The sequence below is a fragment of the Aphelocoma coerulescens genome, chromosome 2 (assembly GCF_041296385.1).
Source record: "Aphelocoma coerulescens isolate FSJ_1873_10779 chromosome 2, UR_Acoe_1.0, whole genome shotgun sequence".
Classification (NCBI taxonomy): Eukaryota; Metazoa; Chordata; class Aves; order Passeriformes; family Corvidae; genus Aphelocoma; species Aphelocoma coerulescens.
This window is the reverse complement of record NC_091015.1, coordinates 62,031,248-62,053,541: the sequence shown is the minus strand read 5'-3', so window position 1 is coordinate 62,053,541 and position 22,294 is coordinate 62,031,248. Positions and strand designations below refer to the sequence as shown.

General features: G+C 41.6%; 1 protein-coding gene and 1 long non-coding RNA gene across 2 annotated transcripts in view; both read right to left on the bottom strand.

Moving 5' to 3' along the window:
• GLI3 (GLI family zinc finger 3) overlaps positions 1 to 14,156 on the bottom strand; it is a 207,906-nt gene extending 193,750 nt beyond the window's left edge. The window contains exons 1-2 of the mRNA XM_069007783.1: positions 14,069 to 14,156; positions 13,765 to 13,889 (exon numbers count right to left, since the gene is read on the bottom strand). The gene's annotated coding sequence lies outside the window, so the exon portion shown is untranslated. The remainder of the gene's footprint in view (positions 1 to 13,764; positions 13,890 to 14,068) is intronic.
• LOC138105761 (uncharacterized) lies at positions 11,870 to 12,458 on the bottom strand. Its single transcript, XR_011148668.1, has 2 exons — positions 12,274 to 12,458; positions 11,870 to 12,117 (listed from the first exon to the last, which is right to left on the bottom strand). It is a non-coding gene; the product is annotated as an uncharacterized lncRNA (long non-coding RNA).
• Positions 14,157 to 22,294: the final 8,138 nt, after the last annotated feature.

The following is a 22,294-nucleotide window of genomic DNA, read 5'->3' as shown; positions in this document are numbered from 1 at the left end:
CCAAATACCTTGGTACTTTGGTGGTTTGAACATGAATCTATGCAACAACAACAAAAAATAATAATAAATAGTTTTCTGCTATGAGCAACACTGCTTGTTAGTCAAATGGGTCTAAAATGGAAGGAAGTCACACTCTTCTGGGACACCATTTAAATAAAATTTTAAAAAAGCTTTAAAAAGCCACAAGCGTAATGAAGTGTAATTATATTAGCAACCTGCTTCCCCAATCTTTGACAGTCAAAAAAAAAAAAAAAACAAAAAAATCTCCAAACCAAAAAAAAAAAGAAGAAACAACACCAAACCAAAAAAAAGGGCTGCAAAGCCAATTCATCACAAACACAGCTGTCTAGTAAACCTTCCCCTTCCCACCTTCCGAGTAGGAGTTCTTTTTAATAGTACAATAAAACACTCCAAAGCCTCATTGTTATACAGTAGGGATCAAAGTAGAGCCCAATCACTAAATGAATCATTATTTAGCTAGGCAGCACAGCCATGGAACTGGGCTAGATATCAGACTCTCTGCCACTGACCTACTGTCTAAGCTTTGGCAAGGCATTTTTCTTTCCTTAAGTTTCTTGCTTGCTAAAAACAGGAATAACAAAGCTCTGCCTGCCATAGAAGAGGACTTCTAAGACTACTCTCAAGATCTATCTGTGAAAGTGCTATAAATATTATTGTGATCTGTGAAACAACTTCCTACCAGAATGCTAATGGGAATGTCAAGTGTCTTCAAATAGAGAGTAGAAGAGATCTAACAATACTCAGCTTGCAACAGCCCTGAGTTTTACCCAGCAATGGGTAAAAAAAATCTCCTTGAGGAGACACCTCACACGAGCTTTGCAAACAGCGCCTTCCCAAATTTCTCATATGCTCATATGCTTCCTCCTTTTTTCCCTTTGCACACCTCATGCAAGGGCGTCCCCAGTTTCGTTAGTTAGCTCGAGTATCTTGCTTTTCAGTCTCTTGCATTAGTAGAGAGGGGGGAGGCTTGCACTACTGCCAAGCTGTTCACCCCACACTGAGAGGAACGTGTTTGTTTGCTCTATACAGCCCTGGCCACATGAACACCAAAACCTGCCTCTACCCAGCCTCCGACCACTGCATGAGTCCTTCAATGTACCCTCCTATCCTCTGACTAACCACCTTTGAGTTATTTAACATTAGCTCAAATTAATAACTTTCTAGGCATCTCTGAAGGAACTAAAACAGCTATACATCTTCAGCTGTGGTTATTTTACTTCTGTTGCCTTCTAAGGGCCAAGACTGCTATTGAGGGGGCATCTTGACTTACACCAAAGAGTATGACTTTGAAAAATTGGAAGAGGAAGCTGCAGAACTGGTCCCCCTTTTTGTTTGGTCCTTCGTTCACAAGGTGTTTCTTTTGACTTAAAGTCATGAAAGGAAGCAATTATACTCCCTATTTAACTAGAAAGTAAGAAGCCACACACTCTGCCTCCACAAGGCCAGTGGAGTGGCATGAAACATTTCGGTAGAGGTCACAACAATGATGACAGGTGGCTAAAGTGGTTCCACTGCCTCCTGCCACACAGATGTCTATGCAGGTATGTGCAAGGAGCCTTCACTTATCTCCACCTCCTCCCTTATCTCCACCTCCTTCCCTGTCTCATCATGACAGGACAGGACCTCCATTACAAACTGATCCTACCACTTCTCAGAAAAGGAAGGTAATGAAGGTACTTCAAGGAGTTAAGATGGCCTTAATCTCATAAAAAGCATCTTTTGGTCATCTGCAATTCAAGAGCTACATGTGGCTGATCAGACTGACATCATCCATTCTCTTGGCTACTTTATTTCTTTCCCCAACACACTGCCAGTGAGATTTTTCTGGTGCTTTGGGATCATCTTCTTTACTGGAAGTAAGACTAGCAGACATAATTCCATTCTCTTCATCATTCTCTATCAGTTCTCTGTTTTATGCTACCTGGTGTGGACAACAGTACAGAACAGAGGCCTAAAGCAGCACTTAAATTTTTGGACAGAAAATTGCAGAACTGGCCAAGAACTAATAAACACCTGCTCTTGGTACCTGTTCTGGTTCATATCTATTTAGTTTACATTCAGAAGGCTGCTTTTATTCATGTCAGCATGGAAGAGGGAACACTGCTAGAGTGAGTTTTGTTACTCAGCTCTATACCCTGCACCACAAACCGATGGCCTGGGCATTGCAGGCCTTTCCTCCTGTGTCCTCCGTCCTCTGCTCCCAATCCACACACACGTGACACAGACACCTCCAAGAATTCCTGCAGATCCAGCTACCTCCAGTGACGTATCAACAGTGGTACACATGGTGGGGAAGGTATGGAAGGCCAGAAGAGATGGCAGGACTAATAATTAGAGGGATGTGGCTTACTATGTTTTGCCAAGCACGCCCTTTAGGGAAGCAATCATCAGGAAATCAATATGGTGCCCCAAAAATCTTTTTTTTTTTCATGAAGACTACCTTAGGACAAAGTTGAAAACACAAGCCAGACGCACGTCTTCTAGAATAATTCTCGTTAATTTTGGCTGATTTTTATTTTCTCTCAGAAATTGTACTGAAATACAGGAGCTGCAGCTCACCAAAAAAAAAAAAAAAAAAAAAAAGTCCAGATTATGTAAAGTTTTCTTTCTGCTGGTTGCTAGCCCCTATCAAACAGCATTCTAAAAATCACCCAGCCAGACATCCTCTCCACATTAAAATACAAAATGGCTTGTATTAGGGTGTACATATCTCTCTCCAGTGTGTGGGTCAGTGACTTCCCTGTTCTGGCCTCCAGGCCTGAGACAATCTGCATCTATTCACAGCAAGGAGTTCCACTTTCAAAAAACCTGAAAGCTAATTTCATCAGCTATCCCATCTCCATGTCTATATGAATGGCAAGAAAATGCTATAGCAGTACATGGGGAAAAGCCTAAACTTCCATAGGTAAATAGAGGGATAAACATTCTTTCCTGAAAGCAAACATTCATGGCTTTTTCCCATTCAGACATGCTTGAACCTTTTGTAATTTCCCTGAAGCCTGAACCCATTGCACAATTAATTCCAGATCCCCATTTTAAACCTAATCCCTCTCAAAACAGTAACCTGCCTGCAGGTGTGTCTCTTCTTTTTAAAACATAAATGTAAGCCTTCCCCAATTGCATATGATATTGGAGGAATTTTAGGAACAAGCTACTGAAATGAACTATTTAGATGAGGAAAACTGTCTCTTTTAAAAGGAGTGTCAACAAATGACAATGTTGGAAACTTACTTCGAACAAAAAAATTCTTTCAAGTAACTACTTATTATGTACTTTCCGGTCCTTATGTGTGTTGATTATATAACTGTGCCCTACAATAGTAAAAATGATCATATTAATATACTGGGGAGAAAAAAATCCACATCTTTTCATTCGTTTCTTCACAGTGCAAACTAACCAAAACCAGTGGAGCAGCCCTGTGCTTGGAAGAACAAGAAACTTGACCCTTTCTGAACATACATTTCAATTTTCCAAGAAATCTTCACTCTGTGTCACTTTTCCTCTCTGAACTTCTTTCTAAATCATTTTATTTATATTGCATACATTAGTTTTAAAGACCAGACCATGCAAATATTTATTCCTAGGAATACGTTCTCTGATTTCAGTAAGACTGCTTGCTTTGGTCTAAATACTGAAGTGCAAGCATTTAAAATTCTCAATTTGCATGTTAGACTGGTTTATGTTTCTTGTGAATTTAAACCTTCTGCCTTCAGTTTATTTTTATTTTTTGAGGGGTATCTTTTAACATGCTGAATTAAAAAAAAAAAAGGCAAGCAAAACCTTTACCTATTTTACTTGATGCTGCTATAGTTGTACTCAATTCATTAACAAGTGGTTTGCATCCGCTGAGAAGAGCTGTCTGAAATAGCAGTGTCACAGCATTCATCATCATTACATCAGCAGTAGGGAAGTTCATACTGATTGCTATCAGCAACCAGAGTGCCCCAATCAGCGTGCAAGCAAACATAGCATGTTTAATTTTTCAGAAATGACTCTGGGTAGTTAGGGTGTTCATAGGTACTACTTTGATCCACACTACTGGAAGCAGTCTTTGGGGATACAATACATCTTGAATAGCTCAACTGTATGAAAGTGAAAAACACAAGGGGAGGCACAAAGAACAATCAGGAAATTACAGTCTCTCTCAACCATAAAGGACCCTTTATCAACTTTATCAACATGGGTTACACTGTTCCTTGGGATTATTTAAGGATAAAAAAAATGCATCTTGTTCAGCCACATTCAAATGCCAAATTTACATGAGACAATCTTAAGCTACTATACAGGAGCTGTTTCACACTGATTTATATAGGCTTGATTCAGGTACACTTAACTTCCAAAACCCACCTAGATTTCAGCATTGCTTTCCATCAAACCTGCTGGCAAAACTGCACTGACAAAGTTACCCCTGACAGAACCTGATGAAAAATGTTCAAGCACTCAGACATTTTAAGAAATATGTTCCAACTGTAACATTAACCTCTTGGTATATCTCACTATTTTTGTAATAGCTATAGGAACTAACCTGAATATTTTTAAAATAGTTTTATCCTTTCCCAATTCTTTGTAAGCTAAACCAGAATTCTGCAACCCTCATTAACTACTCTAGGGTAAACTTTATTTGGGTTCTTCCCTGCTGTGACAACTACTCTCAGTAAGAGTAAGACCAATATAAACAGCACAAATAGTTTTATATCCACTTTATATAAAACCACAACAAGCAATAAGGGGGGGGGGGGGCGTATCTGCGTACATCTAAACCTGTTTTGAAGAAAGAAAGAAAGAAAGAAAGAAAGAAAGAAAGAAAGAAAGAAAGAAAGAAAGAAAGAAAGAAAGAAAGAAAGAAAGAAAGAAAGAAAGAAAGAAAGAAAGAAAGAAAGAAAGAAAGAAAGAAAGAAAGAAAGAAAGAAAGAAAGAAAGAAAGAAAGAAAGAAAGAAAGAAAGAAAGAAAGAAAGAAAGAAAGAAAGAAAGAAAGAAAGAAAGAAAGAAAGAAAGAAAGAAAGAAAGAAAGAAAGAAAGAAAGAAAGAAAGAAAGAAAGAAAGAAAGAAAGAAAGAAAGAAAGAAAGAAAGAAAGAAAGAAAGAAAGAAAGAAAGAAAGAAAGAAAGAAAGAAAGAAACATCCTGACAGATAGGTGGATTCATAGCTTGAAATTGAAAAATACCCCCAGTTAAGGGACACAACATGTATTAATACAATCTTTCCAAATTCATTACCATCTGCTGTCTTTTCCTTGTTACTTTCCTTTGATTTCTTTCCCCCCATAAAGACTGAAAAACAACTAGACCTAAAGCCTGGTTAATGACGATCTGATCTATTCCTGATAGGTTAAATAGCTTGTGGCAACAACAACGAGGATCACAAACACAAAGGCAATCAGCTAGGCAAAGCAGTGCTATTAGCATCCTTGTGATTAAGATCCTAAGCAAGAAAATATTCTATGGCATACACTGAAGTACTGGTTGATTGTAATAGTTGCTCGACTCCAGGGGAATTATACTTGCTTATGTATTTCTGCTACTCAGTTACCTAAAAGTCCTGAAAATATTTAAAACATACAGTAGGATCAGTAAGTAGCACTTTCTACTGAGGCAGCACCTCCGTTGCTTTAAATACACATCAACCACACAATATTACAAGTAGATTATATCTACTTTTGTTTTCGGATTTAAAAAGCTGTTAAGTATAACCCCAATTAAATGTTTGCACTATTACTTCAACAGATTAAACTCTGTATCTAAATAAAACAGATTTCTGCCAGGAAATAAATTATTCATTTTCATACTCAGTGAACAGAACTTAATGGATAACGACACTGAAGGATTCAGGTTGAACTGTCCATCTCCACCTAGTCTATCCCTCACAGAAGCTGCTGTTTGGGAACATGCAACACGAAGCTGAGGGAGACAGAGCCCCAACTTAAAACATATCTCAGTGGCTTTACAAGTCAGATATGATAGATCCTCTGAGGTAAAATTTTATAATCAATTCGCTGTCTGAGATTCTTTACAATAAGGAACTGAACTTTAAAATTAAGGAAAAGCAAACGAGCAAACAACCCCACAACCAAACCAAAACAAACAAATCAGGTCATTAACCCTGCATTTAAGCATTTGTTATTTTAATCACATGGTCTTGGGTTTCCTTATTCCTCTCTTACGAACTACCCAAATACAATGGAAAGAATAAAGTTTATTTCTCAAAAAATAGAAAGTGCTACATATCTTTCAAGTCTCCGAATGCTTTAGTATATTTAGGGAGGGGGGTTGTGTCTAAAACCAGTAATGCACTTACCCAGGAGGAATCAGAACTCCTTCCAATTAAACTGCCTCATATTGCTCAAAAATTCAGAATAAGCTGTGTTACTGATTGTTTTGCAATCCTACTTGTTCTTGTGCTTCAAATTCTGCAGCAGGAAAAACTAATAATTATGTCAAAGTAAGATTAGCTGTAAAAGAATTAGCACAGAGGGGTAGAAAAAAAATCTCCTGTGAACTGTACTGTTTGTAGCACTAGGTGACAATGAGGGGTGACACTTCAAACTTCCCTACCAAGTCTATACTCTGCTTTTGCCTTATCTTTCTTCAGGAATTCAGCAGCACTAAGTCAAAAAACAAACTTAAGTAACAGTGCACGGATTTTCTTTGGCAACACATTCGTTTTATGAAACCTGAATTTTTGTTCATTCATACTCTCAAGATCTGAAATGCCAGGAATATTCTGAGAGAACAGCGAGGGGGACAACAGCAAGACTTGCTGTGTGGATAACATACTCTATGATTTCCTTGACTGATACTGCTCCTAGGAATACTTATGATGACAATACAGGCTGGTTTTATCTTTCCCTTCTTGTCGACAAACAGCTTGGTAAAGCAAATTACAAACCTCTGTAATGGATGTGCTTTGCACCACTTACTTAGTTAAGTAAGAAGTCACTACAACTTCCACAGAAAAATGCAGAAGTACTCTAATTTCAGGCAGTGGAGCTCAACATTCCAGTGAAATGAACACTTTCTTCACACTTTTTGTTTTATCTCATCAATCCCAACAGATAAAAGTTTCCTTAGAATCAAAACTTGATCTATATATCAATGTCAATCTATACAGGAACTGAGCTCAAGGAAGAATGCATTTAATGTACATCTATTACAAAGATGTGCCTTCTGTTCCTAACTTATGATATGCAAATGAAAGAAGAAAAGTCTGTATTCCATATTTTACAATTAGCATTTTAAAACAAGATCAAAGGAATCAAATAGAATGTTTTTGAAAGTGCCATGTTTTGATCACAGTCCCATTCCTGGAAGCCTGTTTATCTCCTCAGCATGCTCTCAGGTTAAGGGATGCCTTCATCCAGAATTTCACATTCTAACCCAACACAGATGTTTTAACATGTAAAAGAGCTAGGAAAACTCCATATACCCAGGAAGAACTTCAAGTGTGAAAAGTACTTTATAAAACTTTATCTTCAGCTTTTACAGTTTACTTTAGGTTTTACACCTGTCTCATAATGGCAGGAAAACTGCGTCATGATTCCTTCACGTTTTTGTAACTTCACAAAACATAACAGCACAACTCCGAACTGCTGCATTACAAATGCACAATCCACTTCACGATCAACTATCCTTGTTAAAATAGTGTAACCACAGAATTATACAGCTATATTATTTTCCTAGGAAAAACATCCACAGTGAATTGAAGAGCCAAGCAAAACCTCACCAAACCATGTCCTGATAGTTAAGAATCCATAGTACTAGGATTTCATTTTAATATACACGGTTCAGAACAGCGTATTGAACTGACACTAACTTGATCTGTGTTTCTGACTCTTCAGTTTCAGGTATTCATAAATCTTATCTAATGAAGGCTTCATTCTCTGGGCAGCTGGATGATGTATTCTTTACACACAGTTGATTTTCCTGACATTAACAGATTTGTATGCAAAGAAAACAGTGTCATACAAAGCAGCAAACACTACTGGGGGAGGTTCAGCTCTAAACCACCGAAAGGTCTGTTTGGCACTTTACCCTGAACTAAATATCAGATACCAAAAAAAAACACAGCAGCATTTTGAGCATGAATAAAGAAAGAATAAATTTTTTAAAAGGCTTAATCATCTTGATAATCAGTGTAAAAAATAACTTGACATTTGAGTGGCAACTTCAGCTAAGAAAATTATTCAATCAGATCTCCTTGTAGTGGATTCTGATATTATCAGTTCTGACACCCAGCAACTATTTAGAGACAAACACATTCTATCCCAATTACTTTGTCCCTTGATGTAATCTAAATAACCTCGCAGGGGTTTTTAACATCACTATATTATCTCGTTTTTTATTTTGTTCTTAAAGAGAGAGAAACCAACTCTTCAGATCAGCAGCCAATTTAATACACTTTCAAGGTAAGGCAGGTACAATTTACATGTACAGAGTACACCACAACAAAACCACAGTATGATGCCAGCACAATCTTTAAGAAAGTTTTCCCCTAAATCTCTGCAGAAAGCAGCCTTAAAAGAAAGCAGGGATTATGGTGAGCTGGAAGCTAGGGAGGGGACTTACCTCAAAAGCAGCCAAGCGGAAATCAGAGCAGTAATTCTACCAGTCGGCAGAGTACACTTTTAGAGCTATAATGGTGCGAAGAAGTGCTGGGCAGCATTGCCTGAAGGCAGCACTAATACACTGCTGACTAATGACTGGGCCATTCGGACAATGAATTTGGGGGTTGAAAACTAACAGAAACCGTGCAGTACCTTGACAAATGGGCTTTCAAAATTTCATTCACTGAATAACCTTTAAGCACAAAATTGGCTCAAGTTCTCTCGGGAATAATATGACACGTTGTTGGACAATAAGTATTTTCCTTTTTAATTAAAACTATTGCACCGAATACATAAACATTATTACAGTGAATAAAATATAAGAGTTAACTATTTAGCACCTAAAAAAACCAGACTCAGAACGTGCAATGCCATACGTTCAGAAGGGTCAATGAATGCCAGGTTAACCACCTGATTCACTGAAATTCATTCTTGGCAGAATGTATTTTCCTTTTTTTGAGACGTAAAGGAGAACGAGAACTTCAAAGGTATGTTTAATGAGCTGCTACAAACACAATTGGTTAAAAGAGGCTCAGAAATTATGTACTAAAAGCTGCATTGTGCTTAGAATTACAACTGAAAAAGTCTTGTTTTAAAGAGCCCAGTCAAAGTCAAGCCTCATAAAACAAATCAAGCCTCGTATAAACTTTGTCACCTTGTGTACTGACAAACACATTAAAACAACAGAATCCCTCTTTAAAGGAGCTCCTTTTTTTCAGTGCAACTCGACTTCTAACTTGAAAATAGTAACTTTGGCTCTTTTTACAGACAGGATGAAATACCTAAAGTGTCCCTAAATTAATAAGTACCACTTGCCATAGACAGCATCGCCCTTAGCAGCTCCTAAAAACTTCAGAAAAGGATCTTAAAACAGGAAGCTTAGTGAGCTCATAAAACTGTTGTTGGAGCCAGGAACACATAGCATATTTAATCTGCAAACTGTGAGAGTCTACAATGATTTCAGCAAGATCTGAGGCATGCCCTCAAGGTTTGCTGGGATCTGGGATTAGGGAGTTGATAAGAACCCTCTACTGCCCATGGACATGTTTTTCTTCTGCAGTTAAACACAAATGCATAGAGACGTTTGACTGCTGCTTGGCGTTACTGCTCAAGTTATATAAAAGCTTTGCAGCTCCTTTTGCTGTCAATATATCAAAGTTTAAAAAAAATCATCAAAGTGTGAAATTTCATTTAAAGTCTGCCAGTCTACAGCTCTATTTCACAGACCTATCAAATAAAAGTAAAGATGAAAAATGCACTGAAAGAACTTGAAAAGTTTGCAGCAGCACCCATGCCCTATTTTTGTTTATTCTGTCTCATTTTATTTGATTTTAAAGTATAACAAATCAATTCCCTTATAAAAATGACAAAGTGTAAAAGGAGGATGTCTATAAAACCTGTGGTTAAAAGACAACTTGAAATCATTATTACAGCTGAACCTTTTGTTGAATAAAAAGCTTCCTCTGTAGCCATTTTAGCATTTTAATTGCCTAACTGCAACTTGGCAGAAAATATCTTGAATCTTCCAAAACAACCAGAATTACTACAGAATATGAGTGCCAGAAAAACTAAAGCATTCTTCAAAGTATTCTTTAGCTAGGGATTTACAACAATTGCATAAAGAAGAAAAGCCTGACTTTTAAGGTAATCTACTATAGTCTAAAAGCATTAACATTCCATTACTAAGGTTTTCCTGAGGATTTCATGACTCGTTGATTCACTTTTCCTTCAAGTCTGCTTTTTCTTTGTACATTACTGTCTCCATATAGTTGAACACATGCAACACTGATCATTAAAATGCCTCTTTCCATAACTCTAAATAAACCCTGCTTTAATAGCCCTCAAATTCCTTATTTATCAGGCAAAGATGACTAACTTTTCACTAACACTCTACAACATAAAAATATGCCATTCCTTCCTTTAATATGCAGGATGAAATTCAAACACACTACAGGAGTGCAGGTAATTAAATAGCTTTCCCCAAAACAAGGCAGGAAGTGTAACTGAAACTTTCATGGGTCAGTATCAATGCATACATTTATCTTAAATTATCTTATATATGTTAAAAATTCAAGTAATCTGCAAGGTGAACAAATTATATTGATATCTCCAAACTTGAGTATTTTGGTTTTTCCAACAACTATTCAGAAAAAAAAAATCATTTATAACCATTGATACTTTAATTTCTCAGCTACGAACTGTTTTTGTGTTTGAAAATGAACAATCTTTCACAACTGATGATTACGTATAGCAGTAAAACACTGTCTTGGCCACTGCACACCTTCTCAAGCCAAAAATGCTACTCCACTTAAGCAGGAAAATGCAGGTGATGTCTTTGTTTTGCAGTACTTCTACAGAAAAGCTTTGGAAAACAACATGTCCTGCTGAAAACCATATGCTATTATCAGAATGCAAGAGTGCATTCATTTGGGCACCTTAAGCCATAGTTTTGCTTCCACTGCTGCTTAAAAAAATACACATAAACTGAAAGAGTCCTTTTCTTATTCTTTCTGCTCATTCAAAATCACATAATCCTGCTTTTAAAGAAATAATCCCCCATCATTAAAATAGCCTTCTCTCATAGTTACTATTATTTATGCTCTTAGAATTGGGCTATACACAAAACTGAAAGTATTTACATACTAGCTAGTTATACCCAAACCTTCATTATATAAACAAACTCTCAAGAGGCTGCCTACAGTTTACATTGCTAAACTGATTCACCATTACTTTTAATATATATTTCCACAACTGAAATACAGTGGTGTGAACACGGCAGTTTTTACATTTTAAGGTTACTTTACTTTTAAAACACTGCATTCGTCTTCCTTCAAAATAATCATGACATATATAATTAAGAAACTGTCAGATCATTATTAATTTTTAATAGAGGACCTAAATGAAATAATTATAGGAATCAATCAGTGAGGCACATTTCCAAATTACAATGCAATTGCACAAATATTCAAACTACTTAAGGCCAGTTCTGGCACATTTCAATCCATAATCTCATTGAACACCACACCAAAAACTATTTTGTAACACAGAGAAACATACTGATTTCTCACTAGTCCACTGACTTAAACGACTTCAAAAAAGATACCTACATCACACAGAGAGAGAGAGAGGCAGCCATGCCCTCCTAAAAATGTTTGTTGGTTTAATCAGCCACATATCTCAAGGCCTCTGGAAAATTTCGCTTCCAAGTTTTTCTGTAGCACGCACACAAAAGAAATGAAGTCTGCACGCTGAAGCTTAAAAAATCATGTTTATTGAGCCTTGGAAATGAAGCGGGAAGTAGCAGGGGTGCGACGGTGATGAGCATTTTGCTGGGTTGCTACTTAATGCTCCTTTAGTGAAGTAGCCTCTAAAACATGACACTGTGTATCAAACGGACAGCTATCCGTACCTCTGACTAAAAGGCTCTTTGAGATCCGTACAGTCCATCATTTCAAACTGAAGTGGCAGCTGGAAAATGTGGAACAGCTGGCAAGGAGCTGGGAGAAAATGTTTTACATAAATATATCTACATACAAACTGGCAGAAGGCCACGGACACCGTGCCCGGAGGACCGGATCAAAACTACGCACCAGAGGGTTAAAAACAAAACTGGGGAGTGAGATGGGGAGCGGGGGGCGTGTGTTTCCTTTTACCTTTTCTCTTCACGTGGTGCGCGGGTTGGGGAGCGGGCGCTAGCAGCTGCGAGCCGGCGGGCCCGTCCGAAGGCGCGGGAATTGTGCCAACACCCCACCGACTTCACGGGACAATCGGAACCGCGGCGGACACGCTCTGCTCCCTCCCTCCAAAGTTGGGCGGCGCACGGCCGGGCCGCGGTGCCGGGCCGGGGCGGCTCCGAGGAGCTCCCGGGGGCAGCCTCCCCGCTCCTCCCGCCTGGCCTCGGCTGGGCCCGTCCCGCCGCCCCGCTCCCAGCCTGACCCCGTGCCAGCGGCGGCGCGGAGCGGGCCGAGCGCTGCTCTGCTCAGAGAGGCGCCGGCAGCCCCGCGCCCCCCTCCCGACCGGGACCCGACCGTCCCCTTCCTCGCAGGGAGCAGCCGGCAGAGAACGACGGCCCCCCGGGCGCCCCTCCGCCCCGCCAGATTTGACAGCGGATTCTCTCCCGCTCCTCTCGCCTTTCCCCCTGCGAAGTTTGTGCCGGCCTCCCGCTGCACGGGCGTGAAAACGCCTGGGAGTCGCTCAGGGAGTTGGGGCGAGGAGAAAGAAGGGGGTGGAAATAAAACAGCAGCTGTCGCCCGCACATCGGCAGCTCCGCCGCGGGACGTGCCCGGCCGAGCCCGGCCCGGCCCGGCCCGGCCCGGAGGGGGGACTGCCCCCGCCTCGCCCCGCACCCCGCGCCCTCGGCCCCCGCGCTCCGTGACAGCCATTTTGGGGGTTAGACACCTCGGTCCCCCCTGTCCCCGCCTCCAAGTTAGGGAAGCGGGAAAGGGGCCGGGAGCCGGGCCGGAGCGCTGGGAGACGACAAGAAAGTGGCCCGGAGTAGAGCCGGGGGAACAAAGAACTTCTAGCCCAAGTGGGTACGTACCTGCCGCCGCTGCCGCCGAGCCCCCGCGCTGCCCATGGGCGAGGGCCGGGGCCGCTGGCTCGTCCCCGCGCCGCTCCCCCGCCGCCGCGGCTAGCGGGGCCAGCCCCCGTCGAGGCCGGCGGGCATCCCGCGGGGCAGGGGGACGGGACGGGACACAGGCGGGACGGGGGCGGCAGAAGAGGGCCGGCGGGTGTTGGTGGTGGTTGTTTTATCCCTGCCTGCCTCCCGCGGGGAGCAGCCCGCGCCTCTGCCTCCGTGTGGGGGTGTGTGTGCGCGGGTCCGACATCAGTTTCAGTGATCTTGTAATCTGATCCCTTCTGACTCACTCGCACTGACTGACATTTCTGATTTGGTTCAACAAAAAGAGCGGGGGGGAGGAGAAAAAGGAGAAAAAGAAGAAAAAGAAGAGAGGGAGCAAAAGAAAAAAAAACATATATCCCCAAATCCACCGCCCGGTACCAAACAGTTTTCGTAGGGAAGGGGGGGACCCCTCTGTCCCGTCCCGTGCCCCCCGTCCCCTCCAGCCCCGCCGCCGCCCCGCATGGTTTTGGCTCGGCGCAGCCACCGAAGGAGGGGAACAAACACATCGCGCCGAGGTACTCACGTGTCGGAAAAGTTGTCCCTCTCGCTTTTCTCCGTCTCGCGCGCTCCTCTCCGCCGCCTCCTTCAAGTTTTGCAGATGTTGCAGGGCTTCTCGTCGTCGCCGCCCCCTCCTTCCAGCGCAGCCCTCTGGATCAGAGCAGGGGAAAGGCTCTTTAGGGATAACTCCCGATTCAAACACCCTCCGCTAAACTTCCCCCTTCCCTCCCCTTCCTCCGAGCGGCGGAGAGGGCTCCGCTCTCCTTCCCCCCTTCCCTCCGCCCGTTCGGGACGCGGCTGGCTGCTGCCCGGGGAGCGGGGCCGCTTGCCTGGGGGAGCGGCGGAGGGCTGCGCCCCGGGGTGCGGGTCGGGCCGCGGCCTGCCGGGCTGCGACGCGCGCTCTCGGCATGACACCCCCGCTCCCCCCTTCCTCCTCCTCCTCCCCCGCCATCCCCCCGGCCCGGCCCGGCCCGCCCCGGCGGCGGCCCAAGGGCGGCGACACCCCGCCCACAGCCAGGAGGCAGCGCGGGGCGACGGCGGCCCCCCCCGGAGCGGCCCCTCCGCCTCGGGTCGCGCTTCCTCCCTCTCCCTCCTCTCTCGCTCCATCCTTCAGCTCAGCCTGCATCTGCAGCCCCGTTTCCCGCGCACCGATGCCTTGGACACCCCTTTCTCCCGCCCGCCAAAAATTCAGGGCTTTTGGGGGGAAGACGTGCCCCCCGGGTGGGTTTTCTCTGTGTGCTGCGGCTTCTGGGCTCGCGTTTGCTCTGGCGCCGCAGCCTGACTTGACTGAAGGACTTCAAGGAAAGTTTCACCTAAGCCATGTGACACTGAAAAATAGCTCTTTGGAGGGAAAAAAATACAAGTGCTTGGGCGTGGGGAAGGGTGGCGGTGATGCCTTCGCCTGCTCCTCCTTTCCCAGCCTACCTGCCAGCCTCCCCAGCACCCTGCCAGGCTGCTCTGGCCTTCACCCTACAAAACAAGGCTCTCCGCTGCCTCCCTCTTTGGCCCTCATCTCCGTTCTTCCCCCGGGCTCCTTGCGAGCAGGTTTCCCACAGCAATGCACGCTGCGGTTCAGAAATAGCAGGAACTAGGATGGCACTTGTTCCAGTATCTCCATCCTTCGGGAAATGATACGTCCTGACAAGACACCTTGCCTTTTTCTAGTTCTGCAGATTGCTCCCCTGATATTAAAGTCTGAGAAACCATAAATGAACATTACCACAACCATTTTCCATCAAGTCACAAGGTGGGACTGCCTCTCACGAAAAGTATATATATATAAAGTTGTTGCCATCACAATGTCAAATACTTCCTATGCACCTTTGTTCATAACCTGGCTCATACTGCCAAATAAAGATTTGTTACTGATATATACAATTTAACAAGGTACCCGGGCTCGGGCTGCCCTAAGCATTTGGGAAGTCCCAAAAAAATTAGTGGTTCTTGAAAAAAAAGATATGTGTGCTGATGAAAATGAAAGACTGGTTTTTGATGCTGTGCATTTTATAAAGCTTCCCTTAGTCTCACTATGGAACATGTTAATTTTATTACAAAACAAAGCTGCAGGTATTTATGGTTTGAGGTGACTTGGTCCATGAGATTTTTAGAAACAGAAGGCAATTTTATCTGACTCAAAAGGCTACTTCAACCCTAATTTCTTCAGACTAACTGGTTTGGAGTTGTTTTTCACCTGGAAATCTTTTCTGGGTGCAAAGAAGTAGCTTTGGAGAGATGCCTATGGATATCCCTGGCATAGACTAATTGCCCTGGCAATCTCAGGGATGCCTATTTGTGTGCAGGTTTTACAGCACCAGGTCAGCACACACTGGCTTTCAGGGCAGACACAGTAGTCAGATGCTTTCACACTGAGTGAGAGGTGCACAACATCCAAGCTGCCACGCACACACGTGCACTGAGGCGGGCACCAGGACAGGATGAGAGCCTGTGCCCTGGTGGCACGCCTCCGTAGCCAGCGATTTCACAGCACACCAAGGGACAAATCTGCCCCTGCTCAGAAGGAGCAGCCCCTGGTTGCCCAAGCGATTGTGCTGACAGGCATAGCGCTACGCAGGGAGGAGGCATGTGCAACACCAGGATCTGAATACCAGTATGAAGAGCTGATATTCTTCCAACTTTTTTATCGTATAAGACTTCCTTTTCCAGTCTCATGCTCCCAGGAAAATGTTAGCTGTTTCATGATATATGATAATAGTGATACAGTACTGCGGATGTTTTGTTTTCAGTATATGTACTATATATACCACCATATGTATGTACTTTATGTAACATGTATACCACCCCCCGATACATATATATATGCTGGGGGATTGGTGGTGTACAGAATGATTAGGCAAACCTCAGCTCCCTTTACAGATCTGTTTAAGAGCAATATGATTCCTTCAGCCCATTGTATCCTTCTCTCATTTTCTGCCTATTGCATATTCCTTTCTATTTTATGCAATCAATTTTCTTAAACTCTTTTTTTCCTCTTTGTATAATGAAAACCCTTAAAAGTAACAGGGGAAATTAACCAACATCCAAAATGGTACTTCGTAAAAGAAACAAATTAATGTGGAAAATCCTGTTTATCTAGCCATTTATAATTCAGTATTGCTGATGTTAAGATACTGCTTTTAATAATAGCTTAAAAGACATTCAAACTGGGGCATGATTTTAAGTTGAGACTGGGCCTTCAAATCAGTATTCATCTTAGACATTTTAAAAAATAAGTTTTTTCCTCAGAGTTTGGACATCTTGTTACATTAGAAAACAACTTTTTTTTTTTTTTAAGTTTTTGCTTGTTTGTTTGTTTTTACTACAATTCACACCAACTCGGCTCAAGACATATATTTCTAATTTGAGATAAAAAATAAAAAACCCAAACATTTCTCTACACTCAACTCGCATCAAGACAGACAAAAAAATTTAAAAACTAAAGAGGTGATAGAATGCCTTAAGGTTTGCTTATGAAAAATAGCCTTCTGATGCATTTCAGAGCAGTGAAAGTCTTGAGAGAAGGGAAACACAGAAACAATATACGAAGTTTCTGCCAGTGCCTGTGTCTGGTCAGGCCAAGCAGAAAATAAAAACCGACGGTGAGTGGGTGACATTTGCCATTTGAAACATATTGTAAATGTTTCAACACCTTGATAATGAAGAGTGCTAAAGAAGCTTAGAGCATCCAAGGCCCTTCAGCTAAACAAAATGAAAATGGGCAGCTCTGTTCAGGGAGGTGCCTCTCTTACCATCTTTCATGTCTTATTCAGAGGAATCATACTTCAAAGATGCAATGGGAAGAGTAAAACTACACATTAATAAAATGTAATGATTTTTCCGTATGTCTAGATTGCCCCTCCAAAAGAAATTGACCTCTGAGATATGTCTGTGATGTTTCCTTGCAAGTAGGAATGGCTCTTGCAGAAGACCTGTTGACCTGTGCCAAAGCTCATTTCTCTGAGACAGTATGCCACAACCACAGAACATTTCTGCCGTAAGTTATATCATGAACGATACTTTTGCATTTCTTCAGCCTACCTTGTGTCCCCACTTCTTCTCAGCCTCTGACTGGAAAATTACAGGTCTCCAGGCTGTGTGCTTGTATTCCCTTTTTGCTGCACCTGTTGTTCCAGGAAAGCACAATCAGAAGGAGCAGGGACTCTGCTCACACAAGATGCATGCAAAAGACCTGATATTCAGCGACACCAAGAGCCAGTCTTGTCACCGCTCCCAGTTGCACCACCTTTCACTTTCTCTCCAATGCCAATGAATGTTCTACAGGACACATGCAAGGACCTTAACTGTTGCTATTTATCCAGGTGACATCCACTAGAAGACAAAGGTTTTATGACAGTCACCTTCCTGCCAGTAGGCTAATACCTCATTGGAATAAATTCTGTTAAATGGACAGGTCTGCTGTGCTTTCACAGGGGCAAAATCAGGTAAAGCACTTGGAATATGGAGCAATGGCATCGATTTCTGGTTATTTATGCAATATCCATCACAAGAGAACTTGACTGGTGCATCTTGCCCCCACCTATGCGTCTCCCTTGCTGCATGGCTGCCTCACACAGCAGAGAGGTCTCAAGAGGTACCTAGCGGAAGAAAAAGAGGGGTATGACATGGTACCATGTCAAAATCCTTAAAGTCTGCAGAAGCTGCAGCTGGGGACACAAGTAAACGTTCACGGCCTAAGGTGGGATGCAGAACTGGTGTGTGGAGGTGACCACATTTGGGAAGGATATAAAGGTCAGGGCAAAAACCTTATCTGGAGTTACTATCGGAGAATTAATTTAGGAAAGGCAAATGGGATGGGGTCTGATTAGGGACAGAGCTAATTGTTTAGAATCTCTTAGTTTTGAAAGAAATTATAAACTGATGTACCGCTGCACACTAGTGTAAATTAGTAACTTTGGATCCTTTCATTATTTGGATTTTTGACTGTTATTATTGCCATTGAAAAAACCCTGGAAATTTATCCAGATGTGTCAAAGTAGCAACCTTTATTCAAGAGTCTGAGTTTTCTAAGGATGCTCATTGTAACCCTTCACAGACTTGATATACATAGTTCCGTCTGGCAGTCCATAGCAAGGAACCTCTATGTCTTTCTCCTTCTGCTAACACTGAGGATATTGCTAGATTTCAGTGGAAAAAGGACTGATCCCTAGTGATCAGCTTTATCTTTCTACTCCAGCAGATCATCTCTTGTATGCCATCCTATTTCTCTGAAAGTCTAATCTAACTAACCTAGCTATTTATAACATATTCATCACAAGGTTTTCTTGAATGCTGTATAATGAAATTAAACAGATCAAAATGCAATAATTTTTTTAGCCCTATCTCATAAATATATAAAATTACATATTTCTTTTTCAAATTCTATTGTGATTACTGAAGGAAAATTAAGGCTAAGAGCTGGGGTTTACACACAGAAAAAAGGACTATTTTATGCAGAAAATTCTGTACTTTTGGGCTGTCTACATAGAAAGTCTGAGCTCTCCATCTCTTAAATACAAAGTTTTGCTCAAAATACTTTTACCCTCCTTGACTTCAGATATAAGTTTGTTTTAAAACACTTCATTAGTATGAATATTCAGAAGAATATTTTCTTTTTCCAGGAAATTAAAATGGTGTTGTAATTCCTGAGATATTTTTATATATGACCATAAACACACCAAACAAACAAGCAGAGTGAGTTTCCTTTGTTTGCTCTTAAAAGCACCCTATGCATGTTAATTATCAGGCAGGTAGCATATGGGGAAAAGCAGAGTGTCTCTAACAGGCTACATCCAATAAAGACACAAAAATCGTAACATTTCACACAGAATTGGCATAAATAATCTGTTTATCTCCTTTTTGCCATGCTATAATAAGAATTGAAATTTCTAACGGTGGTGATATTTAGGTTGTTATAATTAGTTAGATCATCATTAACATCCCCTTTAAATGATCTGGGATACTTTCAGCCTCTCTCTAGGGAGTTGTCTCAGCTTCTTTCCCAGCTGAGCCATTGAACTACATGTGAAAGGATTTAGCAGTATTTTGCAGTGTATAGCCACAAGCCCTTCTCCAGGAGATGTAATTTATATAGACTGTTCTGGTAGAATTTAAACCAGTTCCTTTAATGAAATCACCTTTATCAGAAAAAAAGACAGTTTTTTCTAGCATATCCAACCCTATGTTAACATTGCCTAGTGTCAGTCAGGATGGCATCCACTTCAATGAAACCTGGGAACCTCGATGGGGATGGGGAGAATATCACATATATAAAGGATCCATCAAAATATCTTTTTTTTTTTTGCCAGCTGTTGATGCACTGAATTGAACAGACACATTCTGAGGTGAATTCAGACATTCCCCTAGGAAATGACTAGGTTTTCTCCTAAGCCTTAAAGCTACTAGCCAACATTTTAAAACATTTTCAAATACCATGGAAAGTTTGTAGTCTTCAGACTTTTTGTCAGCCTCTTAAATAATTATTTCAATAGGTGGTGGATGCCCATTGTTCTAATCCAAATGCACATACAATGGCTTTGTTTGCCTTTTTTTTAATGACAATAGAAAAGATAGATTAACGGCTTCTAAGTAATTTCATCCTGGCCTTGCATACCTATAGAGATACTGCTTAGTGGGCATTTGCCAATGTCTTTTTTGTAATATGTTAATGCTCTACAACTACACTACTAGCAGATCATCCCCAGTTAAAGTTGTCCCAGGTAAGGTGTGACAATAGCGTTTGTAAATCAAGTAGCATCCTATGGGCATTGAGGGACCCCTGAGAACTGCTAGTTTATCCGCTTGGCCACCTGGGTGCAGATTCCAATCTAGTCAGGAATCCAGCCAATCTACTGGCCTTAATCTGTCCTTGGTGGACATTTGTCCTTACAGAAAGATTCAGTGCATCATATTTGATGATATCTACTCAGGAGACATCAAGATTAGTGAATCTAAAGCATGAATTTCTCATCCATCAAGACCTCATCTGATGTATCTATTTACATCTACCTCTCTCAATCTCTGTTTTACATCTATCTGTCTATAGCAGTTGCTGACTTAGTCTCACTCTGACAGGGACATTGAACTGTGTATGCACTGAATGGATTAAATAAAATACATATACTGCATCAGACAATACTTTGAAGGGACTGTCGGTGACTGTGCTCCCACCCTTATTCCTGTCGTACTGTTCCATATGAGGCTCCAGTTCAGACAGACACTAAAACTCACTTTACAACCTCTAGTACTGGATACAAAATGCCACACCACTTCAATATAAAGCTATTCTGTAGATAGAAAGTCGGGACATCAAGAAGTACTAAGGAGCTTGTACAGTCGGGATTTATATCAGATAAGATGTTTCTACTCCTCTGCAGTCAACATAAAAACAGCACAAGCTCTGTCTGCTTCATTTGGCAGACAGGTGATCAAGTACTCACAGCAGATCAAGTTATTGCTGGTGTGTGACCCAGCAGCATGCACAGCTGTCGTTAATGGTAGAGGACAAGAGTTCCATGTACGTATACACATACAAAAATGCTGTCAGAGCCTTTCATTTTCCCTACAGTTACTTTTCCTTGTGTGTCATTTATGTCAGACTATTTGAGTTCTCTCTTTCCCTCTTCTGTAATGAAGAACATTCACAAGAACCTAGGAAGAACTGATTAGCAGGAGATTTGCACTGTTTCACAAGGGAGTAACACAAATTACACCTCTGTCTTCCCCAAACTGGAAGTCTGGGTAACACCTCAGATGGAGACCAGAAGGAGTCTGCAGCTTAAGGTCACGCAGTCTTGTTCAAAGGGAAGCAAGGACCTGCTACTCCAGAAGTACAAAAAATGCACACATTCATATGCCATGTTCCTTTTACCAGGGTTTAATGGCACACCCTTGCCTAAACACCTTTAGCAAGACAAGCCAACCAAACATGGGATTCTGGGATAACAACCGATCCCACAATATGCCCCCCTTTCTTGAAACATCATCATACTTAGTTCCTTGGTACTATCTTTTAAATTTCTCAATTTCACAAAACTGAGAAAGATAAAATACAGTAAAGTTGAGCTCTTTCTATCCCGATTTGAGGTCTTGGACTGAAAGACTGAGTAGATAGATCTCAAAAATACACCTTGCTAGTTATACAAATTGGAAGTTTGGAGAGGAGCCCCATGGATCAAAATCGGCCATCCTTGGCACTGGTCTGGCTGTAAGGCTCACCACTAGCGGTCTGGAGTGGAATACAATGCCAGCGGGGAGATAACAGTAACTCAACTTTCTGGCTCTTTTCAGGGTTCTTCAGCAAGACAGGGCATCCAGGGGTCTGCAAGTCTTAAGTGAAAGCAGATGTCACATTTTCATCAATCATGTCAAATATGAATCTTGCCTCCCAATTCAGTATCGAGGTTCCCAGGTTTCATTGAAGTGGATGCAATTTTTGCCATAGATTTTGGTGGGCATGAGGGATATAATTTCAACAGTAAATTCTCAATTTGCTGGAGTTACCTACACCCTGAAAGTAAATAGTAATCCTGTGTATGTTTGCAGGATCTCATCCTAAGAAAACTATTTGGAAAATAAGGGATAGAAGAGCATTTTCCTTAGGAAATTATGATACTTTGTCAACATGCCTCAAATTTGTCAACAGTTGGCAAGAATATCTAAAGTATATGTGACAGACTGGAAGAGCTACAGGTTATTTTGTTTGAACCTAAAAGGCTTCTGCCCTGTAGTACTCAAGCAAACAAAAAGTCTGTGAATTTTACTTGAATAAACATTGCAGGCTGGTGCTAACTTGTTATTGGTGCTGACACAGACCAGCAACTGGCCAACTAAGAAAACAGCAGACAAGGAAAACAATATGAGAGGTGCTATAATATATAGTCCTGAGTTTTGAACCAATAAGACAAAGCCAAACAAAAGTTTAGAAAAAAATCACCAGAGTTTTTAGGCAGGAAATATCTCTTCACAATCTGTGAATTTACCTAGCACAGTAAGATCAGTGCTCCATCAAAGGCAGTAGAATATTTTACAATGGAGACCAGCCATGGTTTTCTGATTATCGT